Below are 21,513 nucleotides of genomic sequence, written 5' to 3'. Positions count from 1 at the left end.
TTATTTTCTTTGCACACAAAAAGTATTCTTGTAGCTCTGTAAAATTACAGTTAAACCACTGATGTCACATGTGCTTACTACGTTTCTGGGCCTTGGAACATTTCAGTAAACTGCTGTCTATGCAAGGTCAAAAAGCTCTTGGATTTCATCAAAAATATCTTCATTTGTGTAGCGAAGATACAAAGAATAAAGGTCTTACGGGTTTCGAACGACATGAGGGTGAGTAACTCATGACAGAATTTTCATTTTTGGGTGAACTATCCCTTTCAGTCAACTTCAACTTGAAGTTAACTTCAAACCATTGCTTTTGGCTAAAAAACAAGTCTTCTATCCATAATTGCTTTCTCCAGTGAAAAAGTCATCTTTTGGTGTGAGAGGACAACAGGGGATGAGGGGAAGAGTTTTTCACTGGAGGAACTGTTATTATAGATTATTGACTCGTATTTTGGCCAGAAGCAATGGTTTATAGTTAAAATGCCTTAATGATGGATTTGTTTCCTACGAACACACAGTTTTCACTGGGTGAACTATTCCTTTAAAAAAAAGTTTTCATAGAAGACGTGTTGGTACAAACTTTTGGTTACTTAGACTGATGCAAATGCAAGGGATATATCTCTTGGTGTATTTTAAAATGTTTCAATATTCATCTCAGTGTCCGATCTTTTTTATATATAAAGTGTTCTGACATTTTATGGTTGCATAAATGAAAAAGGTTAGCAAAAGGCTATTAAATAAGTACTCTTTTTAGCATTAACACAGTCAGAATAATCAGATTCTGCAGGTACTAACTTAAGAACAGACTCATGTATTTAGCCCTGTGAGACACTCAGTAATGACTTAATGAGTTATCACAGTGATGACCTTGTCACTGATCTCAGTGTTGGCTCATTGATTGCCTTGTCTTTGACCTCATCTGTTTAACTCATTGGCAGGTAATTGAGTCCTCACCTTATCATTCTCGTTTTACACTAGACAGATGCCTTCCTCCAAAGCTAGACATAGTGTGCTATTTACCCTTACATTTATTCATTTGACAGCCACTCAAAACCAACTTATAGTACATTCAGCATATACATTTTATCAGTAAATGTGTTCGCTGCTTTTATCCACATTGATATATTTCTGAACTCCACACTTGACAGAAAAAAAAAAAGCTGTACCTTCTGAAATCACTTGGGTATTTCACCATGTGTAGCAGTCTGTGTCCAGTTTGTTTTTCTTGCAATATCAGATGAGGCAATTCCACGTATCTAAGAATGCCTGAACTAATTGATCAGCAAGGTTGTACTCTGTTAGCTTTACCCAGAATCCACTGGAGGTGGAGGCAGAGAAGAGGATGGTGGCAACACTGGAGTCCATAATGAACAAGTGTGCACATCCTCTATAACGAGCACTATAATAATCTTGGAACACCTTTAGCCACCAGCTTATTCTGCCATTATGCTGTAAGAAGCACCACTGGTGATCCTTCCTGCCTGCTGCTATCAGACAATACAACCCTGTCTCCTCCTCTCCCTACAGTCCTTGGCCACACATTACGCTTGACGGAAACCCCCATGAGGAGTAATAACATGCCACTGCGTTGACAGTTGTTCTCATTCCAGGACACAGTGGCATTACAAGCTAATGCATTCGCATTCTGCATTAAATTGTAATGCAGATGCATTTGTATTTTGCACACATGTAATGTCGCTGTACTCCGTTTTGTCTTGCGTGCGTAGTGGCATTTGTTGCACTTCATGCTTGATACATCTGTTTTTTGTTTTTTTGTGCTGGAAGTGCTCCTCTATCCATTAAATCATCTGTCTATCCAAGTGGAAATTGACAACAACACTGTCAATTTTTTCCTTGAGCACCTCTTATATAAACAAGAACCATAAAGAAATGATTTTTTTCTCAGAATGTCTGTGTTTGCTGTTTCACCTGTAATCAGCGGAGGTCGCTGTTTCACAGATACTATTTCTTGCTTATATTAAATATGAAAGAGGGTACCTTCTAATTTAGGCTAAATTTGCAACACTTATTTTATTTATAAAAATGTACTTGATAATACAATACATGATATGTGACACTCGACCACAAAATCAGAATGAGAGAACTTAATGAGAGAATCGCCTTTAAAGTTGTCCAAATGAAGTTCTCAGCAATGCATATTACTAATCAAAAATTAAGTTCTGATATATTTATAATAGGAAATTTAACAAATAGTGTAGGAAATATCAACAAATATCTTCATGGAACATGATCTTTACTTAATATCCTATTTTTTTTTTTTTTTTTTTTCATAAAAGATAAAAAGGATATATCATTTTTATTTTATTTAATTTTCATGTTCATGTCAAATTTCAGTAACGGTTAATGTAACATTTTAGTTACTTAATACTTAATAAAATGTGAATAGAAAAAAAAAGGTTTATATAATATCCAGTTTGAACATCCAACCATATAAACCTAAACTTAATGAAAAATAAAAAATAAAAAAAAATAAAAAATTAATTAAAAAATAAAATAAAAATTCAATTAAAAATACAATTAAATTAAATTAAATTAAAAAAATAAAAATGTAATTAAATTAAAACAATTTTATTAACATTTTTTATTAAAATTAAATTTTAAAAATGAAATAAAATTTTTAAAAATTATTTAATTACATTTTAAAAAAATAATAATTTTAATTTAATTTAATTTTTATTTTAATATTTTATTTTATTTTTACATTTTAATACATTTGTAATTTTAATTAATTTTTTATTTAATTTTTTAATTTAATTCATTTTTAATTTAATGTAATTTTTATTTAAATAAAAAATACAATAAAAATTCAATTAAATAAAAAATAAAAAACAAATTAAATTTAAACATTTTAATAAATTTTAATTTTACATTTTTATTAAATAAAAAAAAGAACATTGAAATAAATAAAAAATAATAATTTAAACACATTAATACATTAAAAATCTTTCAATTAAAATTAAAAAATTAAATTAAAATTACATTATATTAAAAATAAATTAACAAATTAAAAATGTAATAGTAAAGATAGGTAAAGTGCTTCAGGAAACAGCGCATTGGTTGATTATAGGACGGCTGACTAGACTGAGGAATACTATTTGTCAAATGACTCATGTCTCTTTGATGTCAAGCTTGAAATCTTACATATGCAGTGCAACACAAGAAGATGAATTGACTTTTTGCAAATTGATAGCAATATCAAAGTAAGTGTTATGCTGCAAAGAAAACAATGCATCCTACTAGAAATAAGATGTGACCTTTTGTTGTCAATATGTAAGAAACTGTTTTTTCCGTGATATCAAGCAGAGATCTGTTCATAGTGAAAAAAAAAAATGCTTCACCTGCATGCTTTTGTTAAAATATTGCTGGGCTGTGCAGTGCTAATGTATCTGTAAACAAACTGTATTAACAATCGTAATTTAATTTTGAGATTTTGCATGTTTAGCTCTTACAGCAACACAGCATAAAATATCAACACTGACTGAAACTGAGATATGCTATCACTGAGAATATCATTTAAATATGTTCCCTTTGATCCGAAGCACACCTCGCATAGCTGTTAAAATTACTACACACTCAATCTCTAACAAGGTTTAAAGAAGCGCTTGCCAGTGATGATAGGAGGATTGCACCCTGTCTCAGTGAGAAATAAACCTCACACCTGCTTATATAAAAGATAATTTTCCACTTCAAAGCTAAAATTAGCGTTTTTGTTTGTTCCGTTTGGCTGTAGTCAGCCTAGCGCAGGCTTTCCAGTGTCACAGTACAAACATCGAATCCTGGAAACAGCACTAATCTCATACTTGGCTGACCTTTGAGAGACAAAATGTTTCTAGTTTTAAAAATAAAGTTTAAAAAATGAATTATTTATGCTTTACTAGTAAGTCTTGAAGGTTAATTTGAAAAAATTCAAATATTATTCTATCCAAAATATTATGTCCCATTACTAAATGTTAACCAGGATTTGTATCTGCTACACTGTAAAAAATAAAAAACACAATTTGTTGAGTCAGCTTAAAATAATTTGTTACCCTGTTGCCTTAAAATTTGAAGTTCAGTCAACTAAAATAAGTTCAACTTGAAATGTTAAGTTGTACTAAGTAAAAACTTAGTTGATTCAACTCAAATATTTAAGCTGTCACTTATTGTAATTTAACATTTCAAGTTGAATAAACTTTTTTTGAGTTGACTGAACTTAAAATTTTAAGGCAGCCAGGTTACAAATTATTTTAAGTTGACTCAACAAATAGGCAGGTTAAAGTCATTTTTCTTTTCTGCTACAACAGTTCTGTTTATTTCTCTGTTTAACATGCCAAATGTTACTAAATCTTTTAATAGCTTGTAGAATATTGTTTGAGTTTTAAATTCCCCTTTGTGTTTGATTGTTACAACGGCAGCCATTTTGTTGTTTGACAGTCTAATTTCCTCCGTATGCTCATTACTGCAGAAAGATTCTGCACTGTTATCGCAGCCTTCTACTCTCAGGGATTTCATTTGAATTGTTCACCATGAGTTTAAAGGGTAATTCATTTTACCCTTGCTGCTAAATTAGAGATGAAGCTTTACAGGCTGGAAAAACTTAGTAGTCTAACTTCAAACCATGCGGAGTCTTCTTTTTTCCCCAAGTAAAACAAAAACATGTTTTATGATGAATAAATATAAGGGGATGGTAATTGCTACTTTGCTTTTTTAATTGAGATATTAAATCTACTATCAGTGTAGAGCTGTTTTGCCTAAATGGATGAAATATGACTTTAAAGGAGCTATCAGTGATTTTCAGTTCTTTATAATAAAGACATTCAGAGAAAGAATATAAAAAGCCAGAATGTCTAGTCAGACTGGATAAGAATTAATGAATTCTTTGCTGGCATATAGAAGAAAAGGTGTGAACAAAGATATAATGGTTCTAGTGTTCCTACTTTTGATATTTACTTGAAAGGCTTTGAGTACTGAAAAAAAACAAGAGATTCTAAGACCAAAGATGCTTGGGGGAAAAAAACACACTGAGAAATGGTCTGGTTTTTAAACATTTAACAACAAGTGACAGAAACAGAGAGAAAGTGTTTTCACAGTAAGGCTCAATTTCAAAGATGCATATTTTGCAGCCACACTGGGGGAAAGAAAAAAAAAAACGTAATTTGAAAAAAAAAAAAAAAAAAAAAAAAGGTTTTATTTTCTTATGAATGCCTGTTTCTGCCACTGAATAAAACATGAAAAAATGTAATTGCTTGTTTTTATCTCATAATTGAAACTTTTTTTCTTGCAGCTGCTAGTTTACATCCTGCAATTCTAACTTTTTTCCTCACAATTCAAAATTGCGATATATAAACTACATTTTTTTTTCTTAGAATAGCATGATATAAACTCACAATTGCAAGTAATAAAGTCAGAATTGTGAGATTAAAAAAGTTGCAATTCTGACTTTTTTCCTCGCAAATCCAAGTTTTTATTTTGCAATTCTGAGAAAAAAAGTTACAATTGCGAGATATTAACTCGCAATTCTAAAAAAAAGACACAACTGCGAAATATAAACTTACAATTCTGAGAGAAAAGTCACAATTGCGGCACAAGTTTATATCACGCAATTCTGATAAAAAAAAATTATAACTGTGAAATATAAACTTAATAAATAAATTCTGAAAAAAAAAATCACAACTGCTAAAGATAAACTCGCAATTCTGAGAAAAAAAGTCACAATTGCAAGATAAAAATTCAGTTTTGAGAAAAAAAGTCACAACTGATATAAATTCTCAATTCTGAGAAAAAAGTCACAATTGCAAGATATAAACTCGCAATTTTGAGAAAAAAAGTCACGACTGCAAGATATAAATTCTTAATTCTGAGAAAAAAAGTAACAATTGCAAGGATATAACTTTGCAATTCTGAAAAAAGTCAATTGCCAGATAAATTCGCAATTTTGAGAAAAAAGACACAATTGCAAAATATAAACTCACAATTTTGAGAAAAAAAGTCACAACTGCAAAGATATAAATTCGTAATTCTGAAAAAAAAGTCACAATTGCAAAGATATAAATTTGCAATTCTGAAAAAAAGTCACAATTGCGAAGATATAAGTTCACAACTCTGAAAAAAAAGTCACAATTGGGAAATATAAGCTTGCATTTCTGAGAAAAAGTCACAACTGTGATGTAAATTCACAATTTTGAGAAAAAAAGTCACAACTGCAAGATATAAATTCTCAATTCTGAAAAAAAAGTCACAATTGGGAAATATAAACTTGCAATTCTGAGAAAAAAAGTCACAACTGTGATGTAAATTCACAATTTTGAGAAACAAAGTCACAACTGCAAGATATAAATTCTCAGTTCTGAGAAAAAAAGTCACAATTGCGAAGATATAAATTTGCAATTCTGAAAAAAAAGTCACAATTGGGAAATATAAACTTGTAATTCTGAGAAAAAAAGTCATAACTGTGGTGTAAATTCACAATTTTGAGAAAAAAAGTCACAACTGTGATGTAAATTCACAAATTTGAGAAAAAAAGTCACAACTGCAAGATATAAATTTGCAGTTCTGAAAAAAAAGTCATAATTGCGAGATGTAAGTTTATGTCATGCAGTTCTGAGAAAAAAAGTCATAATTGCCAGTTTGTATTTTGCAATTTTTAGAAAAAAACGTCAGAATTGTGAAATAAAATGTTGCAATTATCTTTTTATTCAGTGGCAGACACAGACTTCCATTATTTCCAGTTAAATAACTGAACTTAAAAATGTACTGAAGAAACAACACTGCATAGATTTGTTTTCAAGAAATATTTATGAAATTGATTTTTTGTACCTCATTGGGGTATGCAATATTTAGCTAGGTTTATATTTAAAACAAGAAAAAGGAGCATTTGAAATACACTGCTGAATAGATTACACTAACCAACAAAAACTTTTATTATTATCCATAGGACAGCCCTTCTGAAAAGTACAAATGTGCTGAATCTGATTTACTAATGTCAGAGTCACTAACTGTTTTCGATTTAGTTTTGCAGGTAAAGGGTAAAGAAGGAGGGTTTACCTTTAAGAAACCCATTACCCGTTTGTCCACTGTGGCAAGGTAATGGAGTGAGTGCATTATGGCAATTGCTCACATACCCAAGCACCAGATGTCAGGAACCCCCTGAAGCACAGCCTATCAACCCCCCAGACAAAGTGCCTTAAAAACTTTCTCCGACAGGCCCGACCCAACTGGATATATTTATATGTTTTATTAATAAGTATAGATGTGAGTTTATATTGAATTCCAAATGTGGCATTTCCCCGGGAGGTGGACGGGAGGTATATGTTTCAGCCCGTCTCCTGCCCGTTGAATTAGAACCTTCTCAGCGCTCTGCGGTTTTGCCTTGGTGCTCGTGGACAACCAGGACTACGCGCATCCACGAGCCTCATTCTGTCCTGGATCCCTCTCCCTTCTCATCAGGGAGATTGGGACGGGATAGAGGGGTAATAGGGTGTGAAGAGAGGGGAAATGCGCCACAACTCAGTGCTTCTCTAAAGGGAAGACTGAATTTGTCCATCTGCCTCCAGACGCCTGTCAGATTATGGTCTGTTTTCCCTGTCTTCGGCTAAGCATTGGAGGATTGAGGTTGGGAATCTAATTAAAAGGGTTTGTCACACCCCTCTGTTCGTAAGCATGGAGTGCTAGCGGGAGTTGGAGAGGCATCATCTGTATCATGGGCAGGGTAATTGTTTCAGAGCAGTTTGTAAAGAATAAAATAAATCTGAAAATAAACCATTTCAGTTTAGAATTACACACTGTCAAAAAGAAACATTTGTATAATAGAACAGCACTGAGTTATCATTATAATCTACACTGACAAGCAAACAATGCTGTGTTTTGTTAGGTTTCGCTAAAGTATGAAATCACAATGCTTCATCTAGATACAAGCTTGGTGGTGTGATATACTTACAGCTGTGTTTCTTGTAATATCCAGAGATAAATAAGACAAATGAAAAAGAACCAGTGAGAAACAAAAAGCTGTTCTGCAAAATCCCAGCACCTCATCTGTCAGTGAGTGATAAATGTGATATCTAGAGGCTAGGCTAGTGCCTTTTGTACCCATACAAGATGAATCACTTCGAAATTGAAAGGGAATATTACTGATTTCATATGTTGGTTGATTGGTGGTGAAATCTGTTTTTAATCCTTACATGAAAATATAATTTGAGCATAACTATGACTTTTTGTAAATCACTTGTAAACAGTGATGGGAATAAAGACGTTATAAATAAACGGCGTCAGTAACGAGCTGTCAAACGAATTACGTTACTGTTTCCCCCGTTACAACGCTGTTACTGACAATAAAATGCGTTACTATACTTTATTCAAATATTATTTTAATTTTATTTTTCAATTCATCTGAGTGGATGCGCAGCGTACCTGTATTTGAAGAAGCCCCCAATATTAAATGTTAAATGAATGAAATTTAAATTAAATAAGTGCAATTTTTAGTTTACTCACCAGACTAATATTAAACATATATATATATATATATATATATATAATTGCACTTATTTAATTTAAATTTCATTCATTTAACATTTAATATTGGGGGCATCCAAGTTATTTGACATATTTGAAATTTAAAAAAAAAAAAAAAGTAACACAATAGTTACTTTCCCTGGTAATTGGTTACTTTTATAATGATGTAACTCAGTTACTAACTCAGTTACTATCTGTGAGAAGTAACTAGTAACTATAACTAATTACTTTTTTAAAATAACATGCCCAACACTGCTTGTAAAGCACCAACTACATGGTTCCATCATGAAATTAATGGATATGACTGGTAATGTTTGGCTGTGATTGGTTCATGCAATAAATCCCACCTCTTTTGTTCATGAACATTTGGTCTGAATGAACAATATAATGTAGCTAATGGGGAGACTTTAAGATTTAAAAAAAAAAGTAAGTAAAGAACTCACACACTGAGATATAACCACTTTGCTACATCAACATAAGTCTAATACGTTACTCCCCAGCATTTGTTAAAAGCAAATGCCAAAGTATGTTTTTACTTCTTCATCTTAGGTCCCTATTTAAGGAACTTTACTTCCTAATTATTATTCATTCAGCGAAGCTGAGCCATTATGCAAGTATAGCCAGCTTTTAATCTACCTGTCCTGTCGCCCTCTAACACCAAACAGCTTGCAAATCTACTCTAATTTTAATGCATATCAAAATAGCTCTAAAGGCAAGAAAAACAGATAATGCTACAAATGTGTGTTGGGATAGACTGAATTCTAAACAGGCAGAGATAAGGAAACCCTTCCCCCCAGGGTGTTCATATCCCGCAGTTATTTTCTACAAGTCTCTGTAACATGATTCAGTATTTGAGAGTATGCGAAACATGGGAGTTTCTTGACAGAGACACGCTCTGCAGGGAATACTGTACGTGTCAGGCGGTTATTGCAGTCGGTTTCTTGATTATGCATTTGAGTGATGGACAACTGCTGCAACCTCCATTTGGGAAACAATAAAACAGACATGTAGTGTATCACCATGCACATGTTTGGATACACATCCTTTACCGTCAACATTCTTGTAACTCTAAAGCAATGTTATCAAACAGATATCCCTCTCAAACAGCTGTGGGGTCAGGAAAATGAAATGACAGGTGCCAAAAGCATGTGGGTTATTTTGGGATGATTGATTTATCATGACTCGATCAACCATCAACTCTACCCCTCCTCTCCCGTATCTCTGCGCAGATTAAAAAGATGAAAAAAAGCGAGTGTGTGAGGTGTGGATAGAACGAAGGGTCAAATATGATGGGAGTTCGTGCGGAGTAATGGAGATGTATTATTTTGGGTGATATGGAGAATTGCTTTTTATCCCCGCTGATTGAATTCGAGGCAGGGTGATATTGATCAAATGAGCCATCTCTTTCTTTTCCTCTCATATTACACTTTCCCTTCATTTTCTTTGTTTTTTTTCCCCCTTCTGAAAAGAGACACTATGGATTTCTTGATTCATTTAATTAAAACAACACCGACCTAGCGGCATTGTGATGAAAAATACTTTTATTTCTGCTTTAGTTCAATTACAGTAACTCAGGTTTGATTCCTCCATTGAGTTGAAGGTCGATAAGACTGTTCTTTTAGTAAAAAAGTGAATTTATTTACAGACTTTTCCCCCTCAGGCTCTGTTTAAATGGACATTTTAAGGAATTAACCTATGGCTCCTAACCCATAAAGATTTGTTAAAAATTTGTTCCAAGTATAATAAAACATGTTTTCTACTGTACACTCTTAAAAATAAAGCTTCTTTACTTGGATCTATGATTCCATAAAGCACTTCCATGGAACCTTTTTATTGCTCAAAAGGTTCTTTGTAGTGGAAAAGGTTCTTTAGACTATTTAAATGTTTTTCACATTAAGAAAATAAAATGGCTAATTTAATAACTTTTCCCTGAAAAGTTCTTTGAGGATCCAAAACTGTCACTGCGGCAAAATGATGATCTTACTAACATATGTAGTAGAAAACCCTCGAAAGATTGATGTTATTTAAAAAATCCACATTGTTTTATACATATTTTGAACTATGGGGTGCCGTTATTTTGATGATGTATAATGGTTACAGTCGGTGAGCTACTGTCGTTACCTGTTGCTATTTTTACCACAGTACAACTCCAAAAATAAAATACTGATACAACAAGCGTCGGCATGTTTACATCCTGCCAGGATGTCATCTAGCGTTTCTTATCTCTGCCATTTGTAAGCTCTTTTAAAATCCTCAAAGGCATCAGGGCTAAAGTAGAGAGAACAAAGACGCTGGTCTTTAGGAAACTTATCCACTTATCCACAGGCATCTTTCCCATTCTTTTCTACTCTTCTTATCGCTAGGAAAGCATCCAAGATTTACATTGCTTCATGTGGCATTGTATCAGTATTTTATTTTCCTAGTTGCGCTGTGGTAAAAATAGCAACAGGTAGCGCCACTGAATGCAACCATTTTAGATCATCAAAATAATGGTGCCCCACATAGTCCAAAATATGTAAGAAAACAATGTGGATTGTTTAAATAATGTAAATCTTTTCAGTAAGAGACATAATTTATGTTATATTAAACCATACATGTTCACTTTAAGAGTGTATATGTCAACAACATGCACATTCTTTTCTTTATTATCTTCTCAAATACAAGAAGAAACTAATTCATCTCTTACTAATCCATGCCTCCTCTCGCTGTCAACAGGAGGGAGAGAATCTGTCAGTGTTTCTATGTGTGTCTCTCACTGCATGGAGGATTAGTGCTTATTAGGCGCAGCCTTGAAATAATGAGATTCATCTTTTAGGACATAAAGGCCAGAATAATGGACAGCAAACTATCCTATTCATCTCTTTCTCTCTTCTCTCTCTTCACCCATCACTGCTTCTCACATTATACCCTAAATAACACAGAAAGAGGTCTGAGGCCAGAGAGACACATTGTGGACTGACCTGGGATTGTAGCACTCCAAATGTAGTGAGGATGTGCAGCTGTCCACTAATATGCAACAGTTACATTGTTATCAACAGTATTGTTCTGACCTGTATTGTTACAAATTTTGTAAATGTGTTGTTTATTTCCTCACATATATCACACTAATGTAGCAGGAGACAAGAAGAGACAGACCAAGAAAAGGAAAGCATGGAACTGGTGCAAGAGTGAAAGAGTTTGCCAATTGAGTTGGATGTGTTTCAATAGGGAATGCCAGCACCAACTGGGATTGAGGCAACATGGCACAATGGAGAGGAAGATGGAGAGGAGAGGAAAATGAGAATATGACAGTAGATGATGCAAAAATGGAGCCAGAGATGATGTGATGTAAAGTGACAGGATGCACAATATTGATGTCAGACAACTACAAATATGAGGAAATGTTGAAATTATCCAGAAACCAAAATGAAGAGAGATTTACAAATGAAGAGAAGTTAAAGAGATAATTCACCTAAAAATGAAAATTCTGTCATGATTTACTCAATGGGGACCAGTTGTCTGTCACCCACATTCTTCAAAATAACCTTATTTGTGTTTGTTCAGCAGGAAAAAAAAAAAGAAATTCATTCAGGTTTAGAATAAGGGTGAGTAAATGATGACAGAACTTTAGTTTTTGAGGGAACTGTACCTTTAAATCCAAAAAATGAACTTTTAGCATTATTTATTCACTCTCATGTCATTCGAAATGAATAGACTTCCTTTTTTTTAATGAAAAACAAATGTTGACATTTTAATCCTTACGAAAATTAACCATGGTTTCATTATATTAAAAGTGTAGTAACCATGTTTTTTGGCACACTGATAACCATTTGTATAACCATAGTTTTACTACAAATACCATGTTTAAACTATGGTTAGTGTAGCAAGACCATGATTAATTTGTGGCTACCATGGTTTAACTATAGTAACTATGTTTTTTTTTTTTTTTTTATTTGCAGTAAAACCATGGTTAATTTTCGTAAGGGAAAGAATTGTACTAGTCTTTGTTTTCCAGCAAAGTCTTATGGCAATTCGTAACTTTTTGGCAAATAATTTTATGATTTTATAACTTTTCATCCGATTTTGTAATTACAATGAATGGGTACCGGAGCTTTCATGCTTCAAAAAGGATGCAAAATCCTCATGAGAAAGAGCAACCAGGACATTTCTCAAAATGTGTTTCACAGAAAAATATAAAAAGTGAAAAATGAAAGTGAGTTAATTATAACATAATTAGGGTTTTAATACCCTTTTCAAAAATCTGCACACGGCCTCAGTATTCTGTGTTCATTAAGTACTGGAAGAGTTAAAAACATATACTTCTGACTTATTACACACACTACTATCACAGTCGAGATCTCAGTGCCCTTTTTTGGTCTCCAACAAGTTTGTTTTGCAATATTTCTAGGATGTAACTTTTATTCTTTTTTCATCCCTCTCTCCTTTTTTGAGACGTACATGCTGTCAGTTTCATGTGTGCCTTCCACATCCTCCTCTAGGGCAATCTCTGGAGAGAGAGACAGAGAGAGTGTGCAGAGTCTCTGAGTGGCAGAGATAAGCCGGCATCAATGCTACAGGTTTAACCACAGCCAGACGCAAACCAAAGAGAGACAACCGGGGGGGCAAACAAACGATTCGCCCAAACATGTTTGACAACGAGACGCCTGCTCTCCGGTTTCATTCCTCACACTTTGAAGTGCAAATGACATTGACAGACAAACAGGCGTGTTCAGGGTTTGCATTATTTATTTATTTGGACTTCTTCAGATATGGGCTAAGAAAAAGAGGCCTGATGTTTTGAGGTGATAAGATGCTTGAAGGTTGAGTTGTAGATTTTGCTTTCTCTAGCTACTGCTGCGTTTAGATAAGGCGATTGGCATGGCAGTAGAGCAATATGAAAAGCACTTTTAAAAGTTGCCCTGAAGGATGGTCCTCCTCACAGGTCCTTTTATCCTGTTGAACATATTAAATGTTTAGCGTACGCATGAAGCGACTGCAGAAACATGAATGTGAAGTCTCGATGAAGAGGAAGAGCTGTAGGAAATCCTAAATGTTACCTCAAAACCAACAGTATTCCAGCGTATTGCATCAGAATTTTAGGTAATAACATCTGAACACAAAGCTTTTTGTCCAGGAAGCTGTAAAGGCGAGATGTGCAATGACATCACTTGTATGACCAAACTGAATTGCAAAAATAATGACTGTTAAAATATGTCACACCGCTTTAAAGGTTATTCCGTCTTGCTTGTGAATCTACCCGTCAGGGTGGGTTTTTCCTTTTAGTAATTAAATAATTAAGCCCAGACTGCTGTGGTGAGAGATAAGTGCTAGAGGGAAAGTTTTAGCATATTAATTAGCAGTGATTTAGTATCCGCTCCTGCTCCAATAAAGACCTGAAATCAATCGCCCCTCACAGAGGACGTACTCTCCCTCTCCTTGAATCTTTATTTGGTTGCAGATGCACTTTCGCCCCAACCTCTCTTATTAAACGTTGTTTATCTGCTATGCAGAGCATCTTAATTAATGCTCCTGATACAGAGAATTTGAGTATTTAATTACTCATAAAAAATATATGTAAATTATTATTAATCTAATGCATGCTTAGGCTGAAGTGCCTATTTCTAATTAGGACTCTAACTAAAAACTACGGTTGATGGCTGTGTTGGACTCACATGACGTGAATGGAGCAAATGTTTCTGACTGAGGCCTGATTGTGTGAGAGCACTCAGGTTGAAGTAGAATGTTCCCTGTTTTTCATGGAGAGTGAGACTTGTTTCGTTCTTTATACACTCACGAGTCTGATTAGCTTGGCTCACATTGCGAAAGCACTCTGTGGCTTGTCCCTTTTTCCCAGGTAAAATGTTCCGGGAAGGACGCAGCGAGCAGTTTAGCACAATTTGAAGCTAGTTTTTTTGTTAACCCTGAATCCCTTCCAATTACGCCCAATCAGCCATTTCGCAGTGTGAGAGTGAGCTCCGCGTGTCCCATGGTAATCAATCTGCAAAACACCTCACTGCTGGCATGCTGCTTAGCTCTGGACTCATGCCGTTTCTCCCTCTCCCTTTTGTGAAATTGTATTTATCATTTCCGTATCGTTCCTCCCAAGCTCTTTGTTGCTATCCATCTCTCCAGTACACCACGCCACCTCTCTTAATTTGAATTTTCCATGCTGTTTTCTGGCTCTCCGCATTCTTTTTCCTCGCTCTGCATCATCATCGTGTCCCTCTCTCTCTCTCATTCTATCAGAGCTGTCATCTCTCTTTGTCTCCAAACACACTGATAGTGTTCCCAGTATGTTTCCTCAAGCCCATTACACAGACTGTGTATATGTGTGGGTGTGTGATATGAGATGTGATATGAGAATGCAGTTGCCCTGTTTGGAGGGTCTAACAGCTGAGACGCTGTTAGATAGGGCCATTTGGGGAGGGCGATGAGAGCTAACTGGTGTTCATAAGATGTGGCTGTCAGGCAGGATGTTGATGAATGAGTGTCTACAAGAGGTGGCTGAGCAGGATGGATTTTTGGCAGTTGATAAAGAATGTTTGATGCTTGCTGAGATCAAGTGCCGTTGTTTCAAGCTGAATGTTGATCGGTAATGGGTTGGGTGGGCTGATATGACTCAAACAGACAGGGTTTGAGGTGAGAAAGCGAGAGAGAACCGGCAGTGTTATTTGCTGTGTACAAAGGGTAATATAGAGTGTGAAACAGGACCGATAACTAGTCAAGTGCAACCTTAATAACAAACAAGGTGAATGGAAATGGTAAGAAACTCTCAAGAAGGTAAATCGATCAACACTTGTTGCTGGGGGATTTATATTCAAATTAAATCAATGTGTTTTGGCACACCAAGTCTTCATTAGGATTTAAAGAATACAAATGAAGAGAAACTTTTTCATTATAAAACAGCAGGAAAAGTCCAGCAATTGAATGGAAAAGAAGGGATTTTTATCTAATTAATAGTAAGAATGAATTAAGAGTCTGCAGTTTGCAAAGTGGTTTATATATTATTACAACATTACTACTACTACACTGTAAAAAACAATTTGTTGAGTCAACTTAAAATAATTTGTAACCTGGCTGCCTTAAAATCTTAAGTTCAGTCAATTTTAAAAGAGTGTATTCAACTTGAAATCTTAAATTATACTAAGTGACAACTTAGATAGTTGAGTTGAATCAACTTAAAATTTTAAGGCAGCTGGGTTACTTACCCATCTGTTAAGTTTAGCAAACACAAATATCTAAGTTGTTACTTAGTACAACTTAACATTTCAAGTTGACTAAACTTATATTAGTTGACAGAACTTAAAATTTTAAGGCAGCAGGGTAACTAATTATTTTAAGCTGACTCAACAAATTGTGTTTTTTATTTTTTACAGTGTACTACTACTACTACTAATATGAACTTTATGTTCATCAGAGGATCCATGATTTCCACAAAAATATTATGCGGTACAACTGTTTTTAAAACTGATAAGGAGAAATGTGGGCACCAAATATTATAGGGCTGCAATATATGTTGCATCGCAATTCATGGATTGATTCTGAGATTTTCCAAATGCATTGTGAATCGATTCTGTTTTTAACAGCAGATGGCGCTCTAATCTAGTTTTTAACTGAACACTCACAAAGAAGAGCCCTAAAGAATGTTGTGCATTCGGCTGAGTCTTGTAAATAGAGGGTGCCATATTGGTGGCACTGAATGCTACTGAACCAAGCAGAACTCACAAATTTTGCTGATTATTGCTGCTGAAAATAGTCAATAATTGTCATGTTTTGAGCTGTACTAATCGGTCGGAGCAGGAAGAACATTTGGAGTACTATAGACTGCCAGAAGTTATAACAAATCAAGGTGAAGAGTGCAAATAACTTTATGAGGAACAAAAGGAGTTTGTGGTTGGCCAAACTGAACCAGAATTTCCAGAGCAAGAATTTTGACAACATTCGTGTTTGTTCTTATCATTTCCAGTCAGGTTGGTGAATAATCAGGCTACTATCTTAATTAATACTGCTTCTATGTATATTTACCAGCTATTAACTTTAGTTTGTCAAAATCTTGCGCCCATTCCTGCTTACTAAGTACTTCTCTCTATGATTTAGCAGCTTCCACATGTTTTTCCCATGGTTTAGACAGCATAAATTAGCAGAACAATATATTCATTAGTACATTAACCATGCAATCCATGCTGTTGTTTATATCCAGGTGTCTCCGATATGGCCACGCATCCAGGTAACTGACCAAACCTGATTTTAGTGCAAACCCTCTATTGCACCTCGGCTCAGAAGGCTTTAATAATTCAAGATTAATGTAAACACAGTCTACTGTGAACACCCTTGTAATTCACTACAACCATTTTGAACTTTATGAATGTTTATTTTAGGTTCAAGTGTGCGTAAGGAATTGGAAGCAAGCAGAGTACGACTGTTTCTAAAGCATGCATCTGTTGTTAAAATCTAAGCATGGAATCGATTCAAGAAATAATAGATTCTGAGAAATCTCAGAGAATCGATGCAGAATCAATTTTTGATTCACTGTGCATTGGGTTATTTTCCCAGCCCTAGCATATTAGAATGGTTTCTGAAGGTAGTGGCTGCTGAAAATTAAGCTTTGCTATCACAGGAATTACATTTTAAAACATGTTAAATTAGAAAACAATTATTTTAAATCGTAATAATATTTCACATTATTACTGTAGCCTTGGTGTAGCCTAGTTTAACTAGTCTGTTCTAAATGCTCCAGTCTTAAAAATCATACCACAGTCCTTCATAGCTGATAATAGCTTTAGGGTTAGACTTACTGCAATGGAAAAGGTGTTATGTTATGGTGAGTGCTCGTACTAGACAGCACACATTACTAGCCGCTGTATGCCAGCCTAGCACATTTTTCACAGCTTGCGTATCAAGAGCCTTTTAAGCTGTCAAGGCACTTTTTCTGTCCAGCAGTACAAATCTGCAGAAAGGCTGAATTCTAACCTCACTTTGCCACCGTCCACTGTGCTAAAAGACATTTAAACAAGCCCTATTGGCCTTATGGCTTCTCTCTCAAGCACACAAAGGCACACACTTCACGAGCAGCCAAATATACCTGCATTTTTCCTTCCTCCAGACATTTTCTCATCAAATGCCTATTTGGTAGCATGGGATTACTCAGATCCTCTCAGGTGTGTGTACACACTTGCAAGCAATTGGGTGTGTGTGTGTGCATCCTTTTGAAGTGTCATGTCTTTTTGTGAAAGATATGTGAGAGGGAGGTGAGGATATTTAGCAGGGTCGTATGTAAAGGGGAATGGTGCTCCAGAGAGACACTTGGCAGACAATCATGAGTCACTGAAGTGAATGGGCCATGGCAAGACATTGCGGCAATTCACGGACTTGGCTGCACATGCACGCACACACAATCAGCATCGCATTATTCAAAGAAACCAGGCTTTAGAAGATCTGAAATACACAACAAGTCCAAAAGTATGTGGACAGCCACTTCTAATTAATGGGTTTGGCTATTTCAGCTTTAACAGGTAGAAATCCAACATACAGCTGTGCAGCAGCATTTATAGTGGAATTGGGACCTTTTTTTATTTGCACAAAGCAGGAGTCAGAAAGAAATGGTTTACTGGGTCTGGTGTGGAAGACCACATCTAAACCTCACTGAACACCTTTGAGATGAATTGGAGCGGTGACTGTGAGGCAGACCCCATCAACAAACATCAATGCCTGGCTTCAGAGATGCTCTTGTGTCTGAAAAGAAGGAAATGCCAAGCCATGTGAAACTGGAAGCTATTATAGCAACAAACAGAGGACCAACTTTTCTCATCATGCCCATGGTTTTGACATTAAATATTCAACAAGCAAACATGGGTATGGTATTCATATTTATCTGACCCAATGGTTATCAACTCAGGAGAGAGTTTCTGTAAGGATACAAACATGAATTATAAATTCTACTAATGGAAATTAATGTTCAATTATGTGTTTTCTAGGAGCAGTGTAACTTTCTTACACTCATGCCAACCTATTGTACACCTAATAACATTTTTTACTGTCGTTACCTTTGCATGAACAATATATCGCTGCAAGTCTGGAATTTCTACTTCATACAGATAAATGGATTAAAGCCAAGTCTCTTGACTTTAAAGTGCTAGAACTTCAGGAAACCATTTACTCCCTAAACTGAAAAATAGGGCTGTTATTGGCTAAAACTGTACTCTTTGAAGTTTTATTAGGCGTAAAATGGAATGAATTTCATTTGGACAATGGGATCATATTCCATTTAATTATGATTGAGATAAAGCATGTAGCTGGAAAAGTACTTGAACAAGGGAGACCATTTAAGTCAAAGACTTGAAATGAAACTTTAACTGTGTGTTATTATGTCTGTTCAACTAGTGTAATGCTGAAGGTGTTGGCCAGTTATGATTTAAAATGAGCTTTTGTTGAGGAGGCCTTGGCATACAAAGAGTGTCTGTGTCATAATTTCTAAATAAGGGTTAAGTAAATCAAAGTGAACTGAAAACTGAACTCTTGAAATCTTTTTTTTTTTAAATATTTGTATAATTATTTTATCAGTAATTAAAAAAAAAATCCCTGGAATTACAACCTTAAGTTAATTACGAAGAAGCCTTCATAATGTAATGATTGTTAATTATTTTTGCTTTGTTTTCCAGTAAAAATATATTATCATCCTTAGAAAAAAAAAACTTGCTTCACTTGTGAAGCAAAAAAAAAAAAGACATTAAGACTTGTTTTCAGAAAATAATCTTGAATTAAAGATTCAATATATCTCTCACAAATTACATTATTTTAAATTTAAGGATGTTTAAATATTTTCTGGAAAACGACAATAATACTGATTAAAAAATATTTTAGCAAGGTATGCTTTAAGTGTTTTTATCCCTTTACTTAGACAATGTAGTATTTTTGACAGGAAGCAAAGTGGGAGAGAGAGAGAGAGAGAGAGAGGGGGTGGGAAAGGTCCACGAGCTGGGATTCAAACTCAGGTCACCCGCAGCGCAATGGCGCTATATGTCAATGCGCTAACCACGAGGCTATTGGTGCCAACACGCTGTAAGATTCTTATGTTGTAATTTGGCAAGTCTGACCTTTTATCTAAACTTGTGCTGATGAATTATAAATGCAGTGGGAAGAAAGTTTAACCTATTTAGATAATAAAAAGGATGTAGAGGTGAAATATTGGCATTCATTTTGGCATTACTTAGAAAACAATGTAACCTTGAGATGACTACATGAAAAGACTTAAATGAAACTAGGATTTTATTGTTTGATTTGAGGCATCCAAGATCAAGACTATAATTTCTTAAGTCCACGTTAAAAAAAACCCCGAAATCAGACAGCGGCGCAAGGAACAACCAATCTACATTCACATAAAATCCTTGTGTTAAACTCCAAGTAACATGCAGATTAACTTTACAATTTATCTAAAAATTGGACATGCTCAACCTTTCTGAAAACCACCCTGCACCACACATCTAACACAATCTCCCAGCAGTGCACGCCATCCTTTCTGATTATGTCCTCTTTTTCATATGTAAATCTGAAGCTGAAAAGCTGACAGCCAACACAGTGTTTTAAGCTCAAATGTAAATTTCCTTTAAGTAACTCCCAGACCACAGAACAAGAATACTAATTCTTTGACTTAAAAACTCAGAGGGGTTATTCATCCATAGATCCCAAACTCCCAGCCCAGGGGAGCGGCTGCTGGGAATAAAGCGAGGCCTACCTCAGTCGCCGCCACCGAGCATCGCTCCCGCAGGCGCAGAGGCAAAAATTGGGGGCTGAAAAATTGTACCTGTCATTCTCACACATGTAGAACAGCTCTTTTTTGGCATTTCAATTAAGCTGGAGATGGAGAATCTCACCTAAGCTGTCAGTGTGATCGTTGCTCTGTCTCCGGGAGGATTTCAGCACTATCGCTCAGTAGTAGGACATTCCTCGGCAGACTTCATTATTGAACTGCTGCTCTGTGGCTTACAGTCAGAGTATATACATAATGACAACCCACAGCTGAATCTTTCCCCTCTGTAGAGATGGTATTAAAATGTCATATCTATTTGATGAAATGATGGCAACATCATATTTTAATGTCTGTTGCATTGATAGACATGGTCTTAGTCCCTTTGCAGCTAGTGAGACTGAAGTGGAAGTCTGTGTTATGATTTTCATAACGTAATGTAGCCAATATCTTTTGTCACACATACATTTGAGTCATTCTTATCCAAACTGTAACATGCATTTAATAGTGTTATTAGTATAATAATCATGGTGACAAAGCAAAATACCTCTACTGCATTATTAATAATTTCTAAACTCATTATAAGCAGAGAAGAGATTGGATATGACTGGTTAAGCTATTTCACATAAAAGATGTTTACATATAGTCTATAACAGAAAATAATAGTTGAATTTATAAAAATGACCCCGTTCATTTTACATACACTTGATTGTTGTTACTGTGTTGTTAACTGAATGATCCACAGTTGTTCATGAGTTCCTTGTTTGTCCTGAACAGTTAAACTCTGCTGTACTTTAGTTTTGTGTATTTGAACCCTTTCCAACAGTGACTTTTGATTTTGAGATCCATCTTTTCACACTGAGGACAACTGAGGGACACATATGTAGCTATTACAGAAGGTTTAAACGCTCACTGATGCTCCAGAAGAAAACACAATGCATTAAGAGCCAGGGGGTGAAAACTTTTTGAATTTGAAGATCAGGGTAAATTTAGCTTATTTTGTCTTCTGGGAAACATGTAAGTATCTACTGTAGCTTCTGAAGGGAAGAACTAAATGAAAAAAAATATGATATTTAGGCAAAATGAAAAAAAAAATGTAAACCTTCATGTTGTTCAAAAGTTTACACCCCTGGCTCTTGATGCATTGCTTTTACTTGCATATGAGTCCCTCAGTTGTCCTCAGTGTGAAAAGATGGATCTCAAAATCATAGTCATTGTTGGAAAGGGTTCAAATACACAAAAATGCTATCACTAAAAAAAAAACAGCTGTAGATCATTCAGGCCACAAC

The sequence above is a fragment of the Labeo rohita genome, chromosome 20, assembly GCF_022985175.1.
Source record: "Labeo rohita strain BAU-BD-2019 chromosome 20, IGBB_LRoh.1.0, whole genome shotgun sequence".
NCBI lineage: Eukaryota > Metazoa > Chordata > Actinopteri > Cypriniformes > Cyprinidae > Labeo > Labeo rohita.
Note: the sequence above shows the minus strand (reverse complement) of the source record.